General features: G+C 47.0%; 1 long non-coding RNA gene across 1 annotated transcript; it reads right to left on the bottom strand.

The window, feature by feature from the left end:
• Positions 1–3,763: 3,763 nt before the first annotated feature.
• Positions 3,764–16,203, bottom strand: LOC113592685 (uncharacterized). The gene is made up of 4 exons (XR_008294326.1): positions 15,776–16,203; positions 15,520–15,645; positions 15,268–15,340; positions 3,764–4,197 (listed from the first exon to the last, which is right to left on the bottom strand). It is a non-coding gene; the product is annotated as an uncharacterized LOC113592685 (long non-coding RNA).
• Between the last annotated feature and the right edge of the window lie 10,481 nt (positions 16,204–26,684).

The raw sequence follows: 26,684 nt of genomic DNA, 5'->3' as shown, positions 1-26,684 counted from the left end.
CGACCACCCAATTTAAAGTAGTCACCCAATCGCTCATGACCATGACCCTGTTGTAAATCTCTGCTCCGTATGTTCCATTCCTATTTTTCTTATTCATTAATTTGTTGACTATCTCTCCTCATTAGATCATAATATATGTGAGAACAGGGCATCTTGCCTTAATCACTGTTATGTTCTCAGTGCCTAGTATGGTACCTAGCACAGAATAAGAACTCAATAAATACTTGTTGAAGGAAGGCATGAAAAAATGTTACCAAGAAACAAAAATTGCTAGTCTTCAAGATTACAGGGTAATATTTAGCCTTCTCCAGAAAACAGATTATTTTTAAGAGTCTGAGCACCTTACTGCATTTGAATGCAAATGGACACTTACTAATTACAAATGAGACTTATCTATACACCACAGCCTCTCTGGCAAGACCTCTATCTGGAAACACTTTGGCAGTTAGAAGTTCTGGTGGCTTATAAATTGGAAAGTTTTTTTTTTTAACTTTTTTTGTTTTGCTTTAAAAACCTTCTTTTTATTTGCTAATTCGAGCTCAGCTCTCAGCTCCCCCCAAAAACAAGGTTTTGCTATACATATAGTGGCCTGACTCCCCCAACTAAGAATGTACATTCATTCATTCATTTGTTCATTCATTCATTCAAGTGTATGTTGGCACCCATCATGCAGGTACCAAGAATACAGAGCTGAGTCTCATCTCTGTCCTCAAAGGATTCCCAATCTACTCACCAAACAGACATAAATAAATACATTTCTGGAATAGAAGATAAATGACATAATAAATGTGTGAACAGGGGTAAGTGGGAGGAGAGACCCCAGAGAGATCTACCATAGTCAAGGAAGCCCTGTGACTCCTGCTTAAACATATTTTCTCATTTAACCTTTACCTCAAACCAGTGAGACAGGGATTTTTATCCCCAGTTTACAAGGAAATCGAGGCCCAAAGAGATTAAACTATTGGCTCAAGGTCACAAAGGGGCAAGTGTCCAGATTAGGCCAGATCAGAATTCTTATTCAGTTCTTCTGATCAGGCATTGTCCCCACTGGCAGCTACCTCCACGCTTGTGTCCTGGGAACTTATTATCTGCTCCAGACCTTCCTGGTGCCACCTGCCTGCCAGATAACAGTGACTGTCTGCTGCTGGCCTGTATGTGTCTGGTGGTATTGCAGAATAGTCCTCACTGTCCAGCAATGGACATTCCTGCCAATGACCCCTTGATATCCAGCCCTGCTTTTGTCTCCACTCTGCTCCATCTGTCTCAGGGGCCTTCCTGTCTCATGGGGAAGTTGGACATCTAAGTCGATTTTGACACCATGACGTGCTAAGTGCTAGCAGGAGAGATGAGCAAGGTCCCATGGGAGGATAGAGACTGGAGCGCAAAAATCAGCCTGGAGGAATCAGGGAAAGCTTCACAGAGAAAGTGATGGCTAATGCACGTCTTAAAGAATGATCATCTGCAAGACAGAAAGGGGTAAAGGACAGTCAGGTATGGGAGGGAAAATGTGGATGAAGGAGCTCCACAGGGATTCCATACGGATCCATCCATGACTTTTCCATGGAGAAGAGATCCAATGCATTTTGGGTGAGCACATCTGGGGATGGTGGAGCTGATGGTGATGAAGGGTGGAGTGAGGAGCTGAGTTGACTCAAGAACTAGGCAGCGCTGAGCCTGTGGGCTGTGGGTGGAGGCGTCACAGAATTTTGACACTGAAGGATGCAGAGGAAGAAAATATGGCTAAGGCTGAATGTCTCTCATGTACAGAAGGCTTTGTGATACTGACAGCCACATCAACCCACCAGTCAAAAGGTGGCTTGAGTCCATGCAAGTGTATGGCACAGAAGGAAGGCAAAGATGAGACAGACACTTTTCTGTGCCAAGGGAGCTTTCAGTCTGGCTGGAGATAAGAGATTTGGACACATGGAAAAACCAGTAATATAATGAAGCAAGTCGATGACAAGTGTCAAGGATGTGGCTTGAACCATAGGCAGCTAGCGCGTGGAGGAGACGAAACGTCCAGAGAAGTGGAACAAATTCTTAGAAGAGCCTGTGGAATCTGTTAAGAATCACAGAGCTACACTGGAGAGGATTGAGGAGTGTAGAATCAGGGTTCAATGTGTGGTTGAAGAACAATGGGCTTGTTATGGAAAGCTTCCTAGAGGAGAAGCCCACCAATTGTCAGCCTAGTCTAGCCCTGAACGTGTTAGCAGGCCCACCTGGCTCTAGGCCATTTGGGCAGGCCCCGTATGAGACCCTGGCCCCTCTGGAATGTTCACAGTCTTGTGTCTTACCTGCCTTGCCCTCTTACCTGCCCCAACTTGGATTGCTGACTCCTGGTCCCTGGCCGGTCTCAGTTTCCCTCCTATTCCTCAGTCCAGCTGCTTGAAGCCACATCTAGACAAGACCTCAACTCACCTATTAGGCTACAGTTTGCATATGTCCCTTGGGTATGTGAACTTCTGGTCCCTCTGAGTAGCATCTCGAACCCACCCAACCTCAATCCAGAACCCTGTCTTGCCCAGCCTACCCAGATCTGTCCTGGTCCCCAAGAAGGAGAAGGTGGCATGGCATCATGGGTATAAGCCATAGAGGCAGACTCAGTCTGGAATTAATGAGTAGGAGTAGGAGGGGAGCTGTGAAGAGGGTATGGGTTTTCCCCAAAGGTTTGTCATCCTCAGATACACAAAAATGATGGGATGGGACTGAATCAGGGAAAATCACCTCCCTGCCCTACAAGCCCCCAAACCAGAGCTGTGGCTTTTCTGGGTAGAAAGGCTGAGTTGAGAGTTACTGATCACTTACAGTTCTCATGTGGATTTAAACAGTCAATGGACAGTATTGTGGTCATCTGACTCTCCCAGGAGTGGCCAGGCTCTAGGTAAGGGCAGCAAGCAAGCAGAGGGACCCTGACAATGTCAGACAACACAATCATACACATAAACCCACATACATACATATGAACATATACAGACACCAAGAACTGCACAAGAACCACACACAAAACACAAGCACACACACAGACTTGCACAAAGGTACCCATAAACACACACACACACACACACACACACACACACACACACACACCCCTCCACAAAAAACCAGTTTGCAATTTAAATCCCTAGCACCAGAGTCAGGATTTCACAGGTGGCCCCTTCCACTTTGCAAACTTCCTCACAAGGAACCCCTTGGGGGGGCCCTTGTCCTGCATGGGAGTGGGATTGTGGAGGCTCTCAGAAGGACTTAAGGACATCTCCTGCTAATGTCACATGCCACTTGCTGGTGGCATGAATTGATCTCTGTTTATTCACAGCACATTTTCTTTTGCTAAGCAACATTAAGTTTGAATCAAAATATGTGACTGCTATATAATTATTCTTGGTGCTGCTTCCCTTGGGTTGCATTTTTCTTGCTATTTATTTGTTCAGGAGTGGGTAGGGGCATTCATCTCAAGAGACGTCGTCGGTCTGAGGCAGGCCTTTACCCAGCACCCTGGCAAAGGGGCGTCAGCACTCAGGGCAAATCCCAACCTGACCCCACCTCACCCTAAGCCCACTCCAGTTTATCTCAAGGACCGCTAAGCATCTCTCTTCAGAGGTTGTGTAACTGTGTATCCACAACCCAATTTTGAATGATGCAGTACAGGGAGGCAGCTGGGAATTACCCAAAATTTACTTGGCCCAACCCCAACCCCTCTGAGCCTCAGCTTCCTTCTACGTGCAAGGAGGTTGGTTAGACTATAGATAAGGTAACCATTTCCAGATTATGCCTATAAACACAGAGTAATTATTGATAGTGTCTCAGTATCAGTCAGTGATTGCTGTAATAATGCTGTTTAACAAACCACCCTAAAATTCAATGACTTAAGACAACAATCCATTATGCTCACTCGTGAGTCTGTGGATATGCTGGGCTTGGCTGTACACAGTGAATTGGGTCTGGGTCTGTTTCGCGTATCCTTCATTCTCCATGGACGCACAGGCTAGTCAGGACATGTTCTTCTCATTGGCATGAGAGCAGAACAAGAGAGTAAGCCCATGTCATGTCCCTAACACCCCATCACCCAAAGTAAGAGACATGGCTAAGCCCAATATCAACGACATGGAGATGCATACTCTGCCCACAGAAGGAAGAGCTGGGGGAGGCGAAGTAAACTTTTGTTGAACAGTAATCCAAACCAGGCGTTGGAAACTGTTTCTGTAAAAAAAAAAAAAAAAAAAAAAAAAAACAGAGAGTAAATATTTTAAGCCTTGCAAACCATGTGGTGTCTGTTGCAACTACTCAACTCTGCCATTACAGTTTAGAACTCTGCAGCCATGGGTAATGGCATGGCTATGCTCCAATAAACTTTATTACAGAAACAGGCACAGTTGCCACCCTCTGATTTAAGCTGTGACAAATTCTTTTCATTCTCAAAGCGACCTGGTTTGGATGATGAATTGCACGATCACCCTAACTATAAGAGTTTCTCTGTGGGTGGTCCCAGACAACCCACATCAGAATTACTTGAAATGAGGAGTAGGTATGCCTATCAAACATGCAGATTCTAGGGCCCCAGCCCTGAATCTTGGGCCTGGGCCTGGGCCTGGGAATCTAGAGGTTTAACTAGCTTTGGCCAGGTGATTTTGATGCACATTAACTTTTGATTGCCATTGGATTGATTGACCTTAATCATCTCCTCTAAATCCAAAATTTAAGGAAATCTGTCCTTGGTTTGGAAGGCTTTTAGAATCAGGATGTTGGCTCTTCCTCGTGAACTAATTTTAAACAAGGCCCCTTCCCTACACACGTGTGAATATCCCAAGGCTGGGACCAGGTTGAGGCACATAGAGACACGATATTTACAGAGGCGTTCACTCCCGGGGTCACGCAAGAGCTGGGTTAGCACCCGAGAATAAGTGCCTCCTTAAGCCATGCTCCCCAGCATTTCACTTGCTTTACCCTAATCCTGGCCCTGGCTTATCTATGCATACAAATGTGCACATATTCATTCACACACACCCACGTCTCCCTCCACACACGTACGCACACACACATACTCACTACACAGAACTCGCTTGGTGTGCCCAGAGTCTCACCAAGTCTCACCCCCTCCGCAGTCTAATTTGAGGATCATGAATGCCTCCTTCCCTGCACTATTGATTCACTTGAAATTCCACTATTAGTCATCTATTCCTTTAAATCTTAGAAAAGTTTCTCTCTGACATCATCTCCCAGAAAACACAAGCACACCCTGGGGGAAGTCATACCTGAAATTTTAGCATTAATCTAAACTAATGAAAGCCAATTTCAAGGCAATACAGACCTTGGGAAGAAGAAAAAGTTGTAAGGGGAGCCCTGGGAGGCTCAGTTGGTTGGGTTTCTGACTTTGGCTCAGGTCATGATCTCATAGTTTGTAGGTTCAAGTCCCGCATTGGGATCTGTGCTGACAGCTCAGAGCCTGGCACCTGCTTCAGATTCTGTGTCTCCCTCTCTCTGCCCCTCCCCCTCTCATGCTCTGTCTCCCTCTCTCTCTCAAAAATAAACATTAAAAATGATTTTTAAAGATGTAAGCAGAGAGAAGAAATGTTCATTCAGTGAGCATTTATTGAGCAATGACTGCATGCCGAGCCCTGATCTAGGTGCTAGAGAAAAATAGCATTACCCAACACTTGTGGTGGGATTCATAGTGAATTAAGAACCCTTTTTTTAAAGATTTATTTATTTTTGACAGAGAGCATGAGCGGGGAAGGGTCAGAGAGAGAGGGGGACAGAAGATCCAAGGCGGGCTCTGCGCTGACAGCAGCAGGTCCAATGTGGGGCTCAAACTCAGGAGCCGCGTGAGATCATGACCTGAGCCAAAATCGAACATTCAACCAACTGAGCTACCCAGGCGCCCCTTAATTAAGAACTTTCTGAACTTTCTAGATAAGGTGAGTAGAGCAAGAATAATTATCAGCATCCCTAGCTTGCATCTGAGGAGACCAAACTCTGGCAGCTTAAGAGACCCTGACAGTAGGTTTTTTCCTCTGATCCACTCACGCCCAATGGCCCGCTGGCCACAAGGGGACCTGGAGGTGTGTCACCAGCCCAATTGGTAGCGTGGCTTAGCAGCACAGACCTTCACAAAATACAGCAGACAGCAGAGGCAAGCTGTCTTTTTCTCTTGTTCTCTGAGTTTTAGCGCTGCTGACATTTCCACATTTGTGGCACTTGGTTATGTATTAGGCATTTAAGGTGCATTTATATTTATAATATTAACCTTTTTAGAGGGGCCACCTTTAAAGCAGTCAATCCTTGCCTGCTTAAAATACAATTCTGAGTGTTACCTGCATTTCCAGCAGTTGGATTTAATGAATCAAAGCTATGAAATGTGGGGGGGGGGGGGAGGTTTGACAGGGGAGGGGGGCGGGGAGAGCAGGCAGATTTTGCTAACAAATGACCTACAGAGGAATATCAGATAGCTCTCTGATTGTCACCACTGCCAGATCTGGTTCTGGCTCTTCTTGCTGTGGCTAAGATGATGTCAAAGAGGTATATCTCTTCCCTTCCCAGGGTGTCAAGGTCTGGAGCCATCACAGCCCTGGGTGTGCACACGGTCAAAAAGAGAGGCAGCTTTATCCTACCCCCCACTCAGAAGACCCTGCCTCTGGCACACCTGGGTGGCTCGGTTGGTTAAGTGTCTGACTCTTGGTTTCGGCTCAGGTCATGACCTCACGGTTTGTGAGATCGAACCCCGAGTCAGGCTCTGCGCTGACAGCATGGAGCCTGTTTGGGATTCTCTCTCTCCCTCTCTCCCTCTCTCTGCCTCCGCCCCCACCCCCAGACCCCAGATCATGCTATCTCTCTTTCTCTCTCTCCCTCTCTCTCTCTCTCTCTCTCTCTCTCTCTCAAAATAAGTAAATTAAGCATTTAAAAAAAAAAAAAAGGACACTGCCTGCCTGGCATAGGGAAAGAAAAGGGGCCCACCTCGAGGGCTAGGCACTGTGCTGGGGGTGGGAAGGACCCCTGTCAGGGGCCAATTTCTTAATCTGCCAGAGTTTGGTCTCTTCAGATGCAAGCTAGGGATGCTGATAATTATTCGTGCCCTACTCACCTTATCTAGAAAGTTCAGAAAGTTCTTAATTAAGGGGCACCTGGGTGGCTTTGTTGGTTGAACGTCCAACTTCGGCTCAGGTCACGATCTCACACTCTCTCCGATCCAAATGGAGAGACCAAAGTGGCCTCTTAAAATACAGATTGGGTCCCCTGAGTGCATAGCAGAGGTCAGCAAACTGCAGCCCACAGGCCAAATCCAAACGCACTCTACTTTGTAAATAAGGTTTTTTTATTGGAACATAACCACGTCCATTCATCCACGTATTGTCGATGGCTGCTTTTTTCCTAGGGAGGCTCTCTTTTTTCGTTAAAAAAAATTACTGTGGTGAAAAGAAAGGTAATGTAAAATTTACCATTTAAACGTTTCTAAGTGTACGGTTCAATCACATTAAGTATATTCACATTGTTGTACATCGAATCTCCAGAATTGTTCACTTGGCTGAGCTGAAACTCTGACCTATTCAACAATAACTCCCCTTGGCCCTACGCCCCAGCTCCAGGCAACTACCACTGTACTTTCTTTCTGTATGAATTTGACGACTCTAGGGGCCTCGCATAAGTGGAATCGTGCAGTATTTATCTTTTATGCCTAGCATACTTAGCGTAGTATCCTCCAGGTTCATCCACGTTGTAGCCTACAGAGACTTTTTAGACTTTTCCTCCTCATCTTCCCGAGAAATTTTAGTATCTCAAATATGCTGTATATCTGTTTGTGCACCGTGACCCTTTGGAAGGCCACAAACCGTTAAAATATCCAAGATTGTTCACCCTCCTCCCCAAGAACTGATTTTCACCATCAGCAACAATTCCCCCCGCTAGGAATGCATGCTCTCGCCAGCACCCCTGGCCATGCCCGTGCACGCGGGCCTTTGTACCTCTGATTTGCACCTACTGCCTGGAATCACCTTTCCCCCCTTTTCTTCAAAACCCAAGCTGGATGTCACCTCCTCTAGGAAGCCACCCTGGGGGTCTCACCCGCTTACACCCTTCCTCCCGGTCAGCCCAGCTCTCCTCCGCCACGCATCTCTCATGGGAGGCTCCCATCTCTGTTTACTCCCAGCTTCTCCTGGTAGCCTGTGAGTTCCCTTTGGCCAGACCTGTCTTCATCCTCCTGCTTCCAGAGCCAGCGGGGGCCCAGAGCAGTACGGTCACCCGATGGATGTTCACCAAATGCATGACCTCATTGTATCCTCACAAAAATGCTGACAGCATCAGTAGCCCCATTGAACAGTGGAAGAAACTGAGGCTCTGCCCCAGGTCCCACGCTTCCCAGGGGAAAGCCTAGCAAGAACTTTGGAGTCAGTCCACCTTAGGTTGAAAATCTGGATTCTGCTCTTAACCACTGCATGTCCTTGGGCAACAACACCTCTCAGAGCCTCAGTTTCCACAACCGTAGAAGTTAGAATCATGATGAGGTTCTGTGAGGCCACCAGTGGCCTAGGCAGGCCTCAACAAATGGTAGCCATGGTTACTCTATGAAGTGGTGGAGTCAGGGTTTGAACCCAGGTCTCCTAGACTGCAGAGTCCAAGCACTTTGGGTTCTGTTGCTGTTCCCTCACCGGAGTGCCAATGGCAGGGCCTGACGGGGGCCCTGGGACCACTTATCTCTCCCATGGCCCCTCTCTGAGAGGGCAGGACCACTCATGAGCATAAAGCCAGCTCTGGTGGGGTGTTTGAAGAGCCCCAAATTAAAAAGGGAGCTGGATGTTCTCGGAAGACATTTCCATCCGGCCCAGGCAGCCTGACAAATCACCCTTCTCTGCTCTAGGAATATTTCTGTCTCAAGAACCAAGGCTATTTGTCTAGATTCAGAGTCTTTCCGGCTCCTCTGTGCCATGAGCACACTGACAAATCTGACCGTCTGGTACCTTTTTGTAGCAGCCAACAGAAGCCCTGTTACCTCGTGCATGACAGGTTACACCACAATCAACAGGCCTGGCTTTGTAGAATCAGTCAGGCTCCAGCCAGCTCTCCAAAGAGAGAGAGAGAGGCTCAGACAGAACCTGGAAACGCCGATCGCTCTCCAGACACAGGCAAGCCTTGAGCAACTCACTTAACCTTTCTGGGCTTCACGGTCCTCACCTGCAGAACTGGATGAATGATACCCCCCCACAGCCCTGTGAGGACCAACCAGGGATTTCTGTAAAGCATACAGTAGGCGCTCATCTCCTTCAGGCCCCTGCCAGGCACTGGGGAAAGGAAGCCCTTGTCTGGGTGCAAAAACTTAAGGGGTGCCAAAAATCTCAAGATAAAGCAGATTTAAATGCAATACTTCTTATACATTTTTTTAAAGTTTATTTATTGAGAGAAAGAGGGAGAGTGAGGAAGAGAGACAGAGAGAGAGAATGAGCAGGGGAGGGGCAGAGAGAGGGGGACAGAAGATCCAAAGCGGACTGTGCTGACAGCAGAGGGCCTGACGCGAGGCTCCATCTCACGAACTGTGAGAGCATGACCTGAGCTGAAATCAAGAGTCAGCTGCTTAATGGACTGAGCCACCCAGGTGCCCCTAAATACAGTACTTTTTAAAAATCAAAATTAAGGTCAGAAAAGAAACACCTCGTGATGAACAAAAGATCTGCATTTTAAATAAAGACAGGCTTAGTACTAGTCATTTTTCCTTTTGCTGCAGGCTTCATCCAGTATGGCTTGGCTCAGCTTGACGTGGCATTTCTCCTTGCTCTTTCCTTGTGAAGAATAAAGAACCTCAACAGAATAAATGAGTGACCTAGAGACGCTGGAGTTATAAACCCCATTTTTTAAAGCTTTGAAATGATCCTGAAACTGTCTCGAAGGACAGAGAGCCTGGGGGCAGGGAGGTGTCTGAGGCCAGGGGACGGCCAGCAGCAGGTTGAGAAGGCAGATGCAGGTCTGTGACTGTCCCAGGACCACCCTGCTCCCACCCACCCCCCCGCCCCACTCTTCCACGGAGTGGCTCGGGGTGGGGGTGCTGAATGGCAGGGACAGAAGCAGAGGGGAGATTTGACAAGCTCAGCAGGGAGACTAGCTCCAAAGTTTTGGACGTATGGTGAAATACCAGAAGGCCTCCAGGACCACCCTTGGAAAACTAGCTGCTGGCTGGGCCCTCATCAGTTCCAGGGAGCTGCCGATGGAAATCCCGGGTCCAGACAGCTCTGGTCCAAGGGAAGCCCTTTACTGTTCCCTGCTCCCTCCTTCCACTACGGGGCACAGCCTAGATCTCTGCCCCAGGCTTTCCGGGCAACCTCCCACTTTGTTCCAGTCCCTTCCCTCCCTCCCTTTGGCTCTTCCTCCCTCCAGACCTCCTGGTTTCCAGGCCTGGATTCTAGGCACTGTATCTGGATCCTGCACCCTGCTTGCCCTGAGAGGAACTCTCCCAGAGTCATCACCAGTCCATTCGCCCATCTCCCTACTGCTGCTAGATCAAGCCCAGACCGTGTGTGTGGTACCTAGTTTATCACACTCTCCCTCCTCCTGTACACGCCCCACTCTGCCACAGCACATTGGCATCCCAGAACTTTGGTGCCTGGTGCTTTTGCATACTTAAGCTCTTCTCTCTAAACACTTCCTTTTCTCTCCTAATTACCCCTCAAGTCTTCACTCTAATGCCACCTCCATGCAAAGGAAACCTCTGCAGGTGCCTGGGTGGTTCAGTTGGTTAAACGTAGGACTTTGAGTCGGTCATGATCTCACGGTTCACGAGTTTGAGCCCTGCGTCGGGCTCTGTGCCGACGGCTCGGAGCCTGGAGCCTGCTTCAGATTCTGTGTCTCCCTCTCTCTCTGCCCCTCCCCTGCTCGTGCTCTCTCTCTCAAAAATAAATAAACATTAAATTTTTTTTTTTTTTTTTAGAAAGGAAACTCTGCCTTAGTTCCTCCCCCTTCTATGAGTCTCCTGTTTCTGTGTAGCACTTGTGTGTCTGGGGATGGGAGCTGGCAGGCTGAACTGTATGTAGGGACTGTCTTCGTCGTCTTTGTGGCCCGAAGTCCTAACGTGACATAGTTGCTTCCTGAGTATTTGGTCAATAATTCTGAGCTTGGACATTGTCACATTCATGCACATGTGGCTGTAGCCCCTCAGCTGGGGACCCCCTTGTGCTTGGACCTGCTTCTGTCATGCACGTGGCCAATCCTGGTGGCAGCCACAGGGCATGGCATTTTTCTTCTTTTGAAGCCCCTAAAGAGTATAGGTTCTCCCAGATGTCAACCCGGCTTATGCGTCCCCTGACCCACCCAGACAGCTCCTGGGACAGCCCGGAGTGGGGGAAAATGCCTGGATTTTGAAACCCCTCATATATGAGTGTGAAACCTATCTCCCCTACCTTCGACCTCTGTCACTTCACCTGCACTACTTAGATTAAACTAAACCACAGTTTCTTCAACCCAAAAATGAGACCAAGCTTTCCCAATTGCTAATTTGTGAGAACGTGAAGGGAACGTGTGTAAATTACCTGGCACATAGTAGGCGTTCCAGCAATTCTGGCTTTCATTATGTTATTTTGTTTTCCTTTCCGTTAGAACAAGGCATGTCCATCCTTCTGCCCTGGCTTTATTTTTGGCTTTCAGGACCCACCCCATAGCTAGCGGTTTTAGGTGGCTGACAATTATCATTTTGTCTGGACACTTGAGCTGATATTAGCCTAACTGCTTGCATTAATATTTTCCCATTTCTGGGGTTCTCACAGTTTAATGTAAAAAAAAAAAAAAGGAATAATGGATCTGTCTCTTTTGAATCCAGCTGCCAGACTTGGCTCAGATTACACTGTTTTACAGACTTGGAGAAAGAGCAAATAACTGGCAGGTCTGGCAGCCCCAAGTTTTCAAAGCGATGAGTCAATCCTGACTTATTGTTATTATCTCCTAATAGTTTACACTGTATTATTCAGTAATTACTCTGTGAATCACCCTGACAGCCTGCATGTGTGCAGCTTGCCTGAGTTATTCCTCAGTCTTCCGCTGCCCACAGGGAGACGACCCCCATCACCTGCCGAATACAGAGGACCCTTTGTCAACCCTTGTCAGGAGAGGATGACACACGAGCCACCCGAGCCACCGTGGTCTTGGGTTGGGTTGCTCATGTGGGGAGAAGGAACAGTTGCCTGCATTCTAAATAACCCCTACAAATAACACAGCCCATCTCCCCTCGTTTTGGGAGGGCCAAAGATCCTCCCTTCAGATAAGAATGGCCTCTTTGGTCAAACCTTTCCTCAACTTTGAGGACTGCGCGCCAGCTGGGTTGATTGCCGATGCGGTCTGTTTGGAACAGGCTATGTGGCCGTGGCCGTTGGGGGACGGGTCTCTTTCCCTTTTTGCATTAAACTGTGAGAACCCAGCAATGGGAAAACCTAACTGGGCAGGACTGGGGGCCAACTCAGCAGCCGATTTTCTGTCTTCCAAGGCATGCCCTCCCCCTCTTAGCCCCTGCAGAGCAGAGCCGAAAAGAGAAGGCAGAGATGTCACACAACGGAAGTACATCCGCTTCGGAGCCAGGCAGGCCTGAATTTAGACCCCAGGCGTGGCCCTCACTCCTGTAGTGACTTTCTCCACACCCTCTGAGCCTCAGTTTCATTGTCTATGAAATGGGCACATTAACACCTGTCTCCTAAGATGCCTCAGACAACGCCCCTCCTCGGAGCTTACTTTATAATAAAGGTTATGAGGCTCCCTTTTGGAAAGCGTAGACTCTAGAAGGCCTCTGGCTTTCAAACTCAGACGAAAGATGCTGCCGCCCAGGGGATTCGAAAATAGTTGTTCTTCTCAGACACTTAATTTTAGACTTAGAGCAACTGAGCCTCTCCTTGTCCAGCCTCTTCCTGAGGGCGCTGAATACGTCCATTTTGCAGCTCCAGGCTGAAGAAAGAGTTTGTTGTGTCAACACCACTGAAGAGGGGTCTTCCTCACAAACCGGCTTTTTGTTTGAGGGGCAGCCCCAGTCCAAGGCCCTAGGAAGACCTTGCAAATTGTCAGAAATGATGCATCAGTGTGCAAAATGCAAATCTGCCTGGCAACAGTGGAGCCTCCACACCCATAATCCCCTTTGCTACTCCCTCCCCTCCCCCGGGACCCCAGAGGCGTAGCCGAACGATTTTTCTAACATGCAGAAGACTTGCTAATTGCTTTTTAAAGTTTCTTTTTCCCCCTTAACTCTGTTTACTTATTATGACAGAGCCTATTTTATTATGAAAGGAGTATGTACTCACTGTGTTTCAAAAAAATACAGATAAGTGGGAAAAAAGAAGGGAAAAATTGCCCATCATAATACCACCCAAAGAAAACTACTTTGAGCTCCTTGGTGTATCCTCTTTCTGTTATTTTGTTGTGTTGAGATATTTTTCCATGCTTACGATCCTGCATAAACAATTTTGATTCTTACTTTTTCCCCTTTGTGTTTTTCCATAAGAAGTCTCCTTTATGATGACTTTCTGATAGTGTTTTAAATGGCTGCATGATTTCCCACTCTTTAGACTCGGCTCAGCCTCTGTAATCACCCCACCAGCGCCGAACATTTGGGGGGGTGTCCAATTATTTTCATAGCGTAAATAAGACCCCGATAAGCATCTCCAGGCATGAAGCTTTCTCGACTCTTTCAGATTATTTCCTTAGGAAATTACTTGGTCAAAGGGAATGGATATTTTTTTTTTATGTCTCCTGATCCATATCATCAAATTACTTCTCAAGACATTTCACTTTTTAGAAACAAACCAAGAAAGGAGTATGAAGGGAGGAGGGCTGGCCTTCTATCATCTTGCCAAAGTGAAATTCCTGGAATTCTGCCCAAGGCTAGACCCTTCATAAACAGTCAGTGGGTGGAATGGTTACTAAGAGAGTGAAGCTTAAATATTCTCACCATACATACACAACGATGGTCATTATGTGATGGGACGGAGGTACTAGCTAATGCTATGGGGGTAATCGTTGGGCGTTTGGGAGGGCAGAGATTTTTTATTTCAGATTGAAGAGACTGTGTGTAGGTAATAAGATAGATTGGTACCTAGAAGTCCGTGAAAATCCAATGAGGGACACTTTCTCTGGGCATACTGTGATAATTCCTGTATGAATCTGAGACCTTGGGGGTGGAAGCAAGGGCCAGAGAAAATGTTCTAAAGCCACTTTCACCACGTTGTTGTTGTCGAGCACTTGAAATGAGGCTGGTCCAAAGTGAGACATGCTGTCAGGATAACATACCTGACAGATTTCTAAGACTTGATCAAAAAGAAAAAAGAATGTATAACATTTATTATTTTTATGTTTATTATATGTTGCAATAATATATATATATATATATATATATATATATTGGGTTAGATAAAACATTGATTTTTGTCAATCAATTTCACTCGTTTCTTTTCACTTTCGTTTGAAACAGAGTTACTAGAGGGATGCCTGGGCGGCTCAGTTGGTTAAGCATCCGACTCTTGATTTCGGCTCAGGTCATGATCTCACAGTTCGTGAGTTCAAACCCCACATTGGGCTCTGCACCAACAACACAGAGCCTGCTTGGGATTCTGCCTCCCTCTCTCTCTGTCCCTCCCTGGCTTGCTCGCTATCTCTTTCAAAATAAAAAATAAAATAAAATTTTTTAAAAATTTTAAAAATTAAGTAGAACAGATTTTTATTAAAAAAAAATTTTTTATGTTTATTTATTTGTGAGGTGTGGGGGAGGGGCAGAGAGAAAGGGCGACACAGAACCGGAAGCAAGCTTCAGGCTCCAAGCTGTCAGCACAGAACCCAACTCGGGACTCGAAGTCATGAACCGTGAGATCATGACCTGAGCCGGTCGGGCACTCAACCGACTGAGCCACCCGGGAGCCCCCAAAAACAGATTTTTTAAAGCAGAGTTACTGGAAAATGGGAAAGTACATAAATGTCTCGCATTATATCTGTGGGGCAGCGCTGGTGGCAGGAAGCTCTGGTATTTACCTCTCTGGCACCAAGAAGGCTGAGGCAACCCTCATAACCACAGGGGGCTTCTGGAAAGTTGACACCACTTAGTCACTTGGCATGACCAGCTAGTGGGAAAGAATCCTCTGCCAGTAAAGCAGCAATTTTGAGCCTTCACTGAGCGTCAGCTTTACCAGACACGGATGCTCTACCCTCTGCATCCCAGAGATCCTGACTCGGCTCGTCGGGGGGAGGGCACAACATCCTAATTTCCAAAAGCTCCCCACGCGATCCTAATTCACAGCTTAGGTTGAGAACCACATGACGGTCACTCACGCTGGATCCTGGCTCTGTCACCTGATGGCAGGATGACTTTGGGCATTCAGCTAGTCTTTCTCACCCTTCCTTGCTCATCTGTAGAATAGGGATAACAAGAAGGTTGACGTAAGGACTAAATGATGCTGCTATCCACCCTACCTGGTACAAAGAAAATGCGTAAATAAAATTCATAGTTTTTTTTAACATGTGGGTTATGAATTACTGCTATTTAACATAACAAAGGCCTGTCTTTGACTCGTGAGTCAGTACAGACCTTTGCAAGAGTGCAGATCAAAACAGGTGGCAAAATAAAATGGGTGCCTTTCATCTGTGTCATTCAGTTCAGTGCCTCTGGTGACTCAGAAAGTAATTATTCAGAAGAAACTGAGGCAGCACCTGGAGGAGTAAACATGAAATAATAAGTGAGGTTTTCAAAACAAACACTAAACATTCTGACTCCCCCTCTTACCTGCTGTGCAGACCTGAATGAGCTAATCTTACCCTCTCTGAGCTGTAGTTTCCTTACCTGGATGATGAAGATAATAGTAGTGATCCCTTGAATAGTGTTGTCAAGAGGTTAAATGAGTCAGGGAGAGTTAGCTGTCTTTAGAAGCCCTGTGGTTGGGTCAACGAGTGGGATCGCATGGACACGGCTTCCTCGTCTGTAAAATGGAGCTAAGGTGGCTGAGCCCCTGGAGTGTCTCCTTCTGGTAGTGTCCGTGTATAGGCTCTGGCTCAATACATGCATCCTTGATTCTTATGATCCTGGCTCATCACTGACTCTGTGGGATGCTGAGCCCAACACCCTTCTCTCAGCCCTACCAGAGGCCAGATGCCCCGTCACCTGAGAGTTCAGAGTGAGTTGGGAAAATTAGGAGACAGGCAGTGTCTAGTTCCAGACGCCCCTCCCAGAGGACCCCCCAAGAGGGTGGAGTGAGGAGCCTGGGGCAAACCTAGATGCTTCAGCCCTGAGGAGATAAAGCTCCTTACCTCATAATGGGCAATGCTGATTTCAGTAGCTGGGGAGCGTGGCTCACAGCCGGATGAGGCCTTAGTGACCATGTGGTCCTACAACCACTTCCCTTTTACAGTTTTAAGGAGAGAGAGAGAGAGAGAGAGAGAGACAGAAAGTAACTGATATCAGGCCACACCGTAACCCAGGTGTGGAGCCATGATGAGAACCCACCGCTTTCCCATTGGGACAGGTAGGATCTCTAAGAACTCATGTGTGCCTAACTCATAGAGGGTGGGAGGACAGGACCTTTCCTCCTTGTCCCAGATGTGTTCCTCTTTCTCCCTACTGAAGGCAACTCCCTTCTGGAAGGAGAGGACAGGTACAATCACCTGCCTGGGTGGTTCTGCATAGGCCCACAGACTTACAAAAACCTCTGATCCTCCCAAACCTACAAGGCCAAGATGATGCTGCCCATTGGTAAGGTGAAAACAACGGGGCCGAATGAGGCTATGTGTGTTGTCCAAAGTCAAGGGACAGCTATTAAGGACAAAGCCAAGGCTTGGACTCAAATTCTCATGTTTCAAGTTTGTATGTCGAAAGAAAAGCCTCTCTAAAGAGGTCATGCTGTGGCCAAGATATAATTGACTACCATGTGAGGGACTTATATGGGCAACCGATCAAGATACCAGGCTGTAATGATGAACTTCTTGACCTTGGCCATGCCACTTTGAAACTTGGGCCTTAATTTTCTCATTTGTAGAATGGGAGCTTTCCCCAGAGGACTTCTAAGATTCCTTCCTGATCTGATGTGCTGTGACTCTCGGTCTGGATGCTACACCCAGTATCTTAGGCCTTCCTTATCCACTGTGGGCTGAGAGTCCCATTAACTCCACAGCCGTACAGCTAATGAACTTCTCAGCCAAGGAGGAATTAATAGCCTAATCACACTAATGGCCACCGCTTCACAAATACCTACTATCTACTGTGCATATATGTATCCCTGATCCTAAAATACCCTGCAGAGTAAGTCTGAATGCCTCCATTTCACAGATGAGGAAGCTGAGGTCCTAAGAGAGTAAGGGATTTTCCTACAGCCATACCATTAGTAAGGGAAGGTGGAAGAGTTCAAAGCTCCACGACTCTATCAACTACTACATGCTGTCCTGACTTCATCACCTAAGCATCTCCGCCATTATTTTCCCTTGGATTCTGAGCTTTTTTGCGCCTCTTCAAGAAGTTTACTCTTAAATAAGGAAAGCATTTGGCCCATAGGGCAAGGTTCCACCCAGCTTTCCCAACAGCATCACCCCCAGCTCCAGGAAAGGGGAAAAATAGCAAGGAGGGAAAGGTGTTTGAAAACATTCTGGTTCACATAATTACTATATTTAGCAGGGTATCCCCTGGAGACTAATTTAATGCATAAATATATGTATATATAGCAATCAGAAAGTATCACAGGGTTTGCTGAATCTCTATTTAAAAAAAAAAAAAAAAGCAACAACCTCAGAAACAACAACTGTATTGAAGACGGGAGCAGGTGGAGACAAGGGTTTTCTTTTTTAGCTCTTTGGCCTGATTCTTCCTGCTCCATGGGGAGGGGAGAACAGAGAGCCAAAGAGAGTGATTGAGAGGGAATCCTGAGGGAGAGCAATGTATGAGTTCTCTAAAGGATAGGACAGGGAGAAAGTGAGGATCGTGTGTGCCCACTGAAGACTGGGTGGCTCGATCATAGGAGCAGGGGTACCAAAAGCAGAGATATCATAGGTGGTGGTGGTGGATGGGCACCATACTGTGTATTGCGTGCTGTGCTGGGCATCATGGCTGCAGCCCGCAAGGCCTGGAAAATGCCATCAACACCTTGAGGATCAGTGGAAGAGATTTCTAGCCTAAAGAATCAGGGGCAGCTTCGCAAAGGAGGTGAGACTTGAGTGGAGCCTCAAGGGGGAGAGACACCTGGGTGTCTCAGTCGATAAGCATCTGACTCTTGATTTGGGCTCAGGTTGTGATCTCATGTTTCGGGAGATCCAGCCCCGCCTCAGGCTTTGCGCTCACAGCGCGGAGCCTTCTCAGAATTCTCTCTCTCCCTCTCTGTCTGCCTCTCCCCAGCTTGAGTACTCTGTCTTTCTCAAAATAAATAAATAAATAAATAAATAAATAAATAAATAAATAAGCTTTTTTAAAAAGTGTATTTAAAAAGTGGGGAGCAAGGCGAGGGGAGAAGAAAGGACACAGGGGGACTTTCCGGGTCTGAGGGACGATGTGACCAGAAATGTGGTGAGAGGATTATGAGTAACACACTGGGAGATGGTGGTTGGATTTTTTGATTGGAGACAAGGGTCCCTGTTGAATAACACTGAGAGATGAGTTCAAAAGAGATTGTCAGGAGACTGCAGAGATGCCCGGTTTCTCCATGAAGGGGTGTGGTGATGTTGTGTAGACCATGAGAAGACCCAAGAGATTACAAACCTCGTTGGACAAGCACTTGGGAGGGCAGCTGAAAGCTGCCGTGGGAGGATCAGGCAAAGGGAAATGAGTCTGAATCGGAGCATCGCAGGGGATGGGGAAGAAAAGAGCAAGGAGAAAGGAGTCGTTGAGGAAGGATTCTCAGGACTCCGCAATGGGCTGTCTGTGGCGGTGGGAGCCCAGCAGGGAGAACGGAAACTCGAAGTCGTTCTGGGAGGTTGATAGAGACAGGAAGGATGTCCTTTGGGGGAAAGCTGGTCAGCAGCTTGGGGCCCTCCACTGCTTTTCCTCAAGGGAAAGGGGGTGCCTGGCCCAACAAGTGCATGCTCGCTAACAGCTTCCTGTCGAATGAGAACTGAGCGCACGCTTTGTGTGAGGCGCTATGCTCAATGCGTTACAATCTGTTCATGGAGCACTCGTGACAAGCCCGAGAGACGTATTATTTTCTCCATTTTACAGGTGAGGAAGTTAAGGAGCAGGGAGGTTAAATAAAATTGCCCAATATTAGTCCACCAAGCAATTGATCTGACACCAGCATTTACGAACTCAGCAGCGAGGGGTGACGGTGGGAAAAGCAGGCTCTGGGAGTCACAGAGACCAGAGTTCCAATCCTGTCCACACCAGTTACAGCTCGAACAAGTTGCTCAAGTTAATGCCCTCAATTTCCTTGCCCATAAAAATGGTATCGTGCCATATGCTTCATCTACCCTATAGGGTTGTCCTGGTAGAAATAAAAAATGGGATGATGTATTTGAAACTGCTCTGTAAATTGTGATGGGCTGCAGGAATGTGGTGTCTAAGAGACACGAGCCTCTGAAATCAGCTATGAAGTACCCGGGTGCTATGATTTGTTGCTCTGTGACCTTGGCTGAGTTTCTTAACCACTCTGGATTTCAACTTTCTTATCTATTGAGGGAGAGCCCCTCCAAGGATTAAGATAAACACAGAATTTAGAATTTTCTGTACATTTCTGCTTTCCTCATTTTCCCCATGTCAGCCATCCCACCCAGTTGTACACACCCATCATGCACAGACGTAATAAATATCCCCGTCTCCCTAACCCGTCCCTTCCGTCATTAAATCTTAGCCACTCTGTCACCAAATTGTGGCTCTAATCTCTCCACTGTTTGCTGTCACAGCCTCTACCCCTCTCATCCAATCTGCCGTACTCTCTGCCTGGATCAAGGCCATGACCTCCTACTCATCTTGCTTGGACCTTTTCATCCCTTACCTATCCACTGCCCACCCCCAAGCTGGAGTAACCTTTTTAAAACCACAAATGGGGGCGGCTGGGTGGCTCAGTCAGTTGAGCATCCCACTTCGGCTCAGGTCATGATCTCGCCATTTGTGAGTTCAAGCCCCACATCAGGCTGCCTGCTGTCAGCGCAGAGCCCGCTTCAGATCCTGTCTCCCTCTCTTTCTGCCCCTCCCTTGCTTTCACTCTCTCAAAAAATAAATAAAACATTAAATAAATAAAACATTAAATAAATAAATAAATAAATAAATAAATAAAATACAAACACAAATAGACACATATCATTATTTTGCTTAAGACATTTTAATAGCCACACCCATTACTCTTAAGTCAGTTTCTAAATGCTTTCCACAACCCACAAGGCCTTCTGTGGCCTGAGTGTTGGCTACCTCTGTAGCTGGCTCTTGGGCTGATCTCTGTGCTCACGCACCACACTTCAGCCACCTTGACCTTCTCTTAGCTCCCTTGGATGCCGTCCTCCTTCCTGCCTTAAGACTTCTGTACAAGCTATTCCCTCTGCCTAGGACATTTCCCTGCATGTTCTCTAGCCAGTAACACCTGTTTAGCCTTCAGGAGCTGGCTTCAAAGTCATGTCCTCTCCAGAGCCACCCCTCACTACCCCAGAGCAGTCTAGGTCGCCTTATTATACGCTCTCAGATATCCTGGTTCTCTTTCTTCCCATATTTATCACGCAGCCAGTTGTTATTCATATGTGTGAACATCTGTTTACCAGCTATTTTCCCCACTGGAATGTGAGTTCCATGGAGTCAGGGTCCAGTTTTGTTTGTTTGTTTGCTGTAGCATCTCCAGTGCCCGGGCCCTGGCAGGTACTCAATACATAGTCGCCCAATGCTGAAAAAGACGTGTCGGAAGAAAGCATCAGGCACAGAGGTGAAATGAAGTCTACATTCAGCCCATTGTTCTCTCTCCTCTCCCTCTGCTGTGGCTGTAGGCCAAGCTGGGATCCTGGGCTGTCAGGGACAATGGTAGGTTACATCGCATGGCTTTCCAGGGTGGTTTTCTTGTGACATTCCTGGCATCTGGAGTGAGGAGGGCAGTAGGCATGCCAGGAGCCTGAGAGAACAATTAACATCAGCCTCACGTGCCTCTGCCCTGGCTTTCTTCTCTAGGAAAGAGAGAGAAACAGCCCGTGTGCTGTTGAGAACACTGCTGGGTCCCAGGGCTTCTGTCTTCATGGGAGGAAGAGACCACAAGGGTGGGCTCAGGAGGTTGGCCAAATGTCAGGGGATGATGTAAAATGCTGAGATGAGAGCTTCCTAGGGATGCAGCAGGCACGAAGCTTGGCATCCTGATTCTGTTCATCTTCAAGCAGATAAGGCACGCCTGGCCGCCACGCCCCCTGCATCAGAATACAATGACCTCCGGAATTTGTATGGTCTCCTCACATTCTTCATCCTGCTGGGGTTAGAAGTGAATCAGCAACAACTCTCAGAGCAACAGTCCCAGATTATTACCCCATTTTCCTGATGTGTACATTGAGGCACAGAGAGTCAAGCCACCCCCTGGTAATGGACAGAGACTTAACCATGTGAAAAATAAAACCTTCCTCTGTTCACAGCCCCATTCCTAAAGTATCTGTAATTTCTGTTGCAAAAGCTAAATGGATGAGAAGAGACCTCCTTTGCGGGAAAATGAAGTGCTTGATTTAATAACACAAGGATGCCAAGCCTCCTCTAAGTACCCACTCTTCTGAGAGAAGAGGCACCCAGAAGGACCCAATTCACCATGGACCTTTTCTGAACTCCACCTTTCCACAGCCCTTATAGTCAGCCTCTGACATACAGTCAGTCCCTCCCAGCATTACAGGTGGCTTGCAACTCTTTATTGAAGCCTGGTGCACACACAAGGCATGCACTCTCCTGAGCGTACAGCTGGCTGAGCTCTCACGAAGCAGGCACCTCTGCATGACCAATGCCCAAGCCAAGAATTAGAGCATCATTGACCCCAGTGAAGCACCCACTTCCATGCTTGTCTCCGGTTCCTACTCCCACCAAGCATAACCACTATCCTCATTCCTGACAGCATAGATGAATTTGCCTATTTTTGTACTTTTTTGTAAGAATAGGGTCATATGAGGAGCACCTGGGTGGCTCAGTTGGTTGAGCGTCTGACTTCGGCTCAGGTCATGATCTCGAAGTTTGTGAGTTCGAGCCCCGCGTCGGGCTCTGTGCCGACAGCTCGGAGCCTGGAGCCTGCTTCGGATTCTGTGTCTCCCTCTCTCTCTGCCCCTCCCCGGCTCATGTTCTGCCTCTCTCTGTCTCAAAGATAAATAAAACATTTTTAAAAATTTAAAGAATACGGTCATATGGCACGTACACTTTTGTATGAGACTTGTCCATGTTGTTGCAATAGCTGTGGGCCATTCATTCTCACTGTGGCACAGCGCTCTACTCCACAGATAGAGCACCATTTATGTATCCATTCTACATTCATGGTCACCGTGACATTTTCCAGGCTGTGGCTATTAGGAATAACGCTGCTGTGAATCTTCTAATGCATGACTCTTGGTAAACATGGGCATACATTTCTGTTGGGTATATATACCTGGGAGTAAAATGACTATGTCATAGGGTAGCCATATGTTAAGCGTTAGCAAATACTGCCAGTTTTCCAAAAACAGTTGTACCGATTTACACTCCTACCAGCAGCATGTGAGAGTTCTGTTATTTTTTTTTTGTTATGTTTTTCTTTTTTTAATTATTCTCCAGTTATTTGTGGGTATAGCCAGAGATAGTTACAGTTTCAAATGCTCTAGTCCTTTATTCCCATGAATCATTAAACCGTCCCTTACCCACTAATAGGGGATGATTTTGGCTCCTAAAATTGCGCAGTACACACATAATTTTATTTTCCTCACTCGCTAACTCCTGCTCATCCTTCATGATGCTATTCAAATATTACCTCCTCTAACTTGAGCCTGGGCTGGGCGAGGTACCCCTCCTTTTTGCTTCTGCCCCCACTGGATGGTTCTCCCAGCCCTTCTCACTCATTCTGTAGGCACCTGTCTCCCCCATCAGTCTATCAGACCATGGCATGCTTCACGGGAGGTGCTATGTCTTAACCATCACTGCCTTCAGTACTTAATACTGTATAGAGCATAAGGTAGGCTTTCCGAAAGTGTGGAATGAATGAATGAATCTTTCTACTAGATGGTAAGTCTATGGAAAGCAGGGGTCAAGACCTCTACTTCTCTTGCATCACCCCAGTGGATTAATTAGGCACACGGCAGGCACTTAATAGAGGCTTGCTGCAATGAATTGGCATGAACCGCAAACCAACAGCTCCAGTTGCTTAAGGGAAAGAGTCTTGTTGAAAACCACAAGGGCAGGGCTGGGCGGACAAGACTCTCTGTCTGGATGTTGGCAACATTTGGATCTTACTTCCTGCTGGCTTCTCTCCTGTCACTCAGGAGGGAGAGTGAGGTGATTCAGACTCACTTCTCACCCACGCACAGAGCTGACTTCGCCCCACTTTCAGCCCGGCTCAGGCTCTGATTTCCCAAGATCTGAAGTCCAGGATCCAGAGTTGCAGCGATGGAAATAAAGTCCAACCCACCTCCTCCACCCCCAAGTCCTCGGAAGCAGATTCACAAGAGAGGGCCCCTGCTCTTGACTCATTCTGGGCCGGTCCCTCCTCTGTCATATGTCATTCTCTAGAAGTAGAAGGCAGATCATGGATCCATAGTGGTCTTTCCTGGGCTCCAGACAGCTAAAGGGGGAGCCATGACATCTTGGGCAGACTGAGACCCAATACTGGCCACTGTTCCTGCTATTCCCTAACTTCCGACACTGTGAGATGTCTGGTCCAAACCGTGGTGCCCACAATCTGCTGATGACTTAGAGAACAGCATATTTTCAATGCTCTAGTTAAGCTGGCATCACGCTTCTCATCAAGGGGACTGTAAACTCAGTGAGAAGAAAATGTGTAATGAAAGTTCAGTAGATATCTTGTCCCCATGTAAGAGGGGATTATTTCTACCAAAAATTTGATAGAAAGTAATTATGACCTGCTTTCCTCAAAGACTGGGAAATGGCCATTTCTGATCCTAACTTCCAGCAAGAAGCAAAATGATTTCTGTTAGGAAGACACAAAATCATAAGAATAAACATAATCCTTAATCTTTCTTTATGCTCAAAGGAATATAAGAAGATGTATTTTCATGCAACTAAATAATAAATATTCCAAATGGTGGCACAGAAATAATAAGCAGTGCTTTGTATTTCCACAGAGGCCCTGTTTTCAAGTTTTAATTCTGATACGGAAATGCTGTGCATCCTTACATAAGTCAACTCCCTTTCTGGGCCTCAGGTTCCGCATTTATAAAATCGTTGCCTCCGTGTCTGACATGTGGAGAATGTACAAGACTAAGTTTTTTTTAGCTCTTTAACAGAAATTAACTATGCATTTATTAAATATAAAATATTACACTTAGGCCCAAAGAAACAATGGCACATGCATTCATTCAATTAATATTTACCTATGCCTACTATGTGCTAGGTGCTCGGACACAGAAATACAACCACTGGCCCTGCCTATCATGAGTTCAAGGTAGAGTAAGGATGACAGGCACTTAATGGCATCCTCGAGCAAGACAGGCATATAAGAGTACACTGGGTACAGAGAGCCACACGCTCTCTTGGGGGTGACAGGAAAGGATTTTCCGAGCAGCGAACCTTCAGCCGTCATGAAAGACGCATCGCCAGAAGAGAAAGGAGAATACAAATGGATATTTGGAGCTCAAACAGAGAACAGACACATCATGACTTCAGGCTTCCACACGGGAAAGCAAATTACATATGGAATCCAGCCAACTCTAAAGCCAGAATGAGCCAATACGACAATGTGCTTGTTACGAGAAAACCCTCCAGCAGAGTATCGTCCATCTCGGCTCCACACTGCCCTCACACCCGCTGCAGCCCTGTCTCACTCACTCCCTGACTCCGGGAAGTTCCATCACCTTCCCTCCATCTCAGGTTCTCCAACTGGAAGGTGAGACGGGAGGCTGAGGCCGGCCTGGAAAACCCTTACTACCCGCACCATCTCTAGGCCTGTAACAATGACGCACCAAGAGCTGTCCCAATAAAAAATTAGACCTTTTAAAGCTTGAAAGACTTGGCTGCTCTAAGCCCACTGGCTGAAATAATGAATGGCTCAACAAAATCGCATTTACCAAAAAAATACAGCCACAGAGCTCCTCCTTTGAGAAATGCATGACTCAAGATTTATGAGTGAATTTTATAGAGAACCCATGTTAGACAGTAGGAAGTGTCTGTCTGGAAGATGTCCGGCTTCTGATTGTACCATGACACTTTCACAGACACCAGGCTGGGGCAGGTGTTGTGACGGTCCCTACGACCTCTGCTTTTTACTGCCCCATGAAAGTCCCAGGCCCACATCGTAGGTCACAAAGGATTATTTTGCTTGAGGATTCTGAGTCTGTTTTGTGGTTTTCAAGTTCTCCCCCCGTAGGGTTTTTCCAAATCCCTAGCATTTACATAGACCAGGAAAGGGGATGGGCTGTATCCCACATTAACACGGGGCAAGCCCAGACTCTGCCCTGTCCACATTGGGATGCTCTGTACTGTGATCGGCTGGTCCCTTGTAGCCCAATAGATAATCCTGGGCAGCTGCTCCTCCCCCTAATGTGGGACACTGTGGACTCTTGAAGAGTGGGGCGGCCTCTCTGTCTGTGCTGAGCTTGTCCAAAACTATCCCTACTGGCTGCACGAATTGTACTTCTTAAATAATCAGCCGTTTCAGTCCTTCCTACAGACATGCTCCAGATTTATGCTACCATCCCGAGACATGGGAAGTTACCCTCTTGTGCCCCTGCACAGCCCCCCTCCAGGAGCCACAGCACTGGCTTACCTTGCTCACCATAGTCAGAGACCCTCACTGAGCAAAGAAGGGAAAGAAAAGCAAATTCAGTCTTAGAAAGGCATCCTGCTATCTTTATTTACTCTATTAATTAAAGTAATGAGAAAGAAAACCAGAAGCAAAAGCTGAGGAAGCTTGTCCCCTGGAATACAGTTTGACTTTGTGACCGTGAAATGTAGACCAAATGAGGCAGGGCAGTAGGGAGGGGAACCTACTCCTTTGGTCAGTTCCATAGAAGTAGAAGAAAGCCTAGTGCACATTGGGACCTTGTTCTGGTACCACATCCCCCTCCCAGCTCTGTAGTAGGTGAAATCAGTTCCAGGCTATAATAGGTAGCCTGGAACCCAAACTCACATAGGAAAAGAGAGTTTTGATCTCTTCTTGAGAATGGGCATTTAAGGAAATCTGGAAAGCCCAAAAACCCGAAGACCCTCTCCGGAAATGGGAAGATAGGAGGGGCATGCCCCTCGAAGGGAAAGATGAAGGCAACTAGGGAAGGCTGAACTTGAAATTCACCTACCCCACGGTGTTGCAGAGGGTCCATCCTAACCCAGGACACCACCTGGGCTGCCAGCTCCTGCCCCAACAATATTTGATCTCTGTGATGAATGCAAGACTGCATACATGCAACCAGTGCCTTTGCTTGTGCTGGAAGTTTTATTCCTTCAAGCATCTCAGTCTCTTCTCCTTGCCCCACTTACAAGTTTATATATATAGGCACACACACACACACACACACACACACACACACACACGTCTCTGCATCCAAATCAGTTTCATAAAAATCAAAAGCCTGGCCAAAATGTCACCTCCTCCATGAAGCCCTTTTGGAGCACCCTTGCTCAGAAAGTCCATGGCACCTTC

This window comes from Acinonyx jubatus, chromosome E1 (assembly GCF_027475565.1).
Source record: "Acinonyx jubatus isolate Ajub_Pintada_27869175 chromosome E1, VMU_Ajub_asm_v1.0, whole genome shotgun sequence".
Taxonomy (NCBI): domain Eukaryota; kingdom Metazoa; phylum Chordata; class Mammalia; order Carnivora; family Felidae; genus Acinonyx; species Acinonyx jubatus.
The sequence above is the reverse complement of the archived record's forward strand: the minus strand, read 5'-3'. Positions and strand labels throughout refer to the sequence as shown.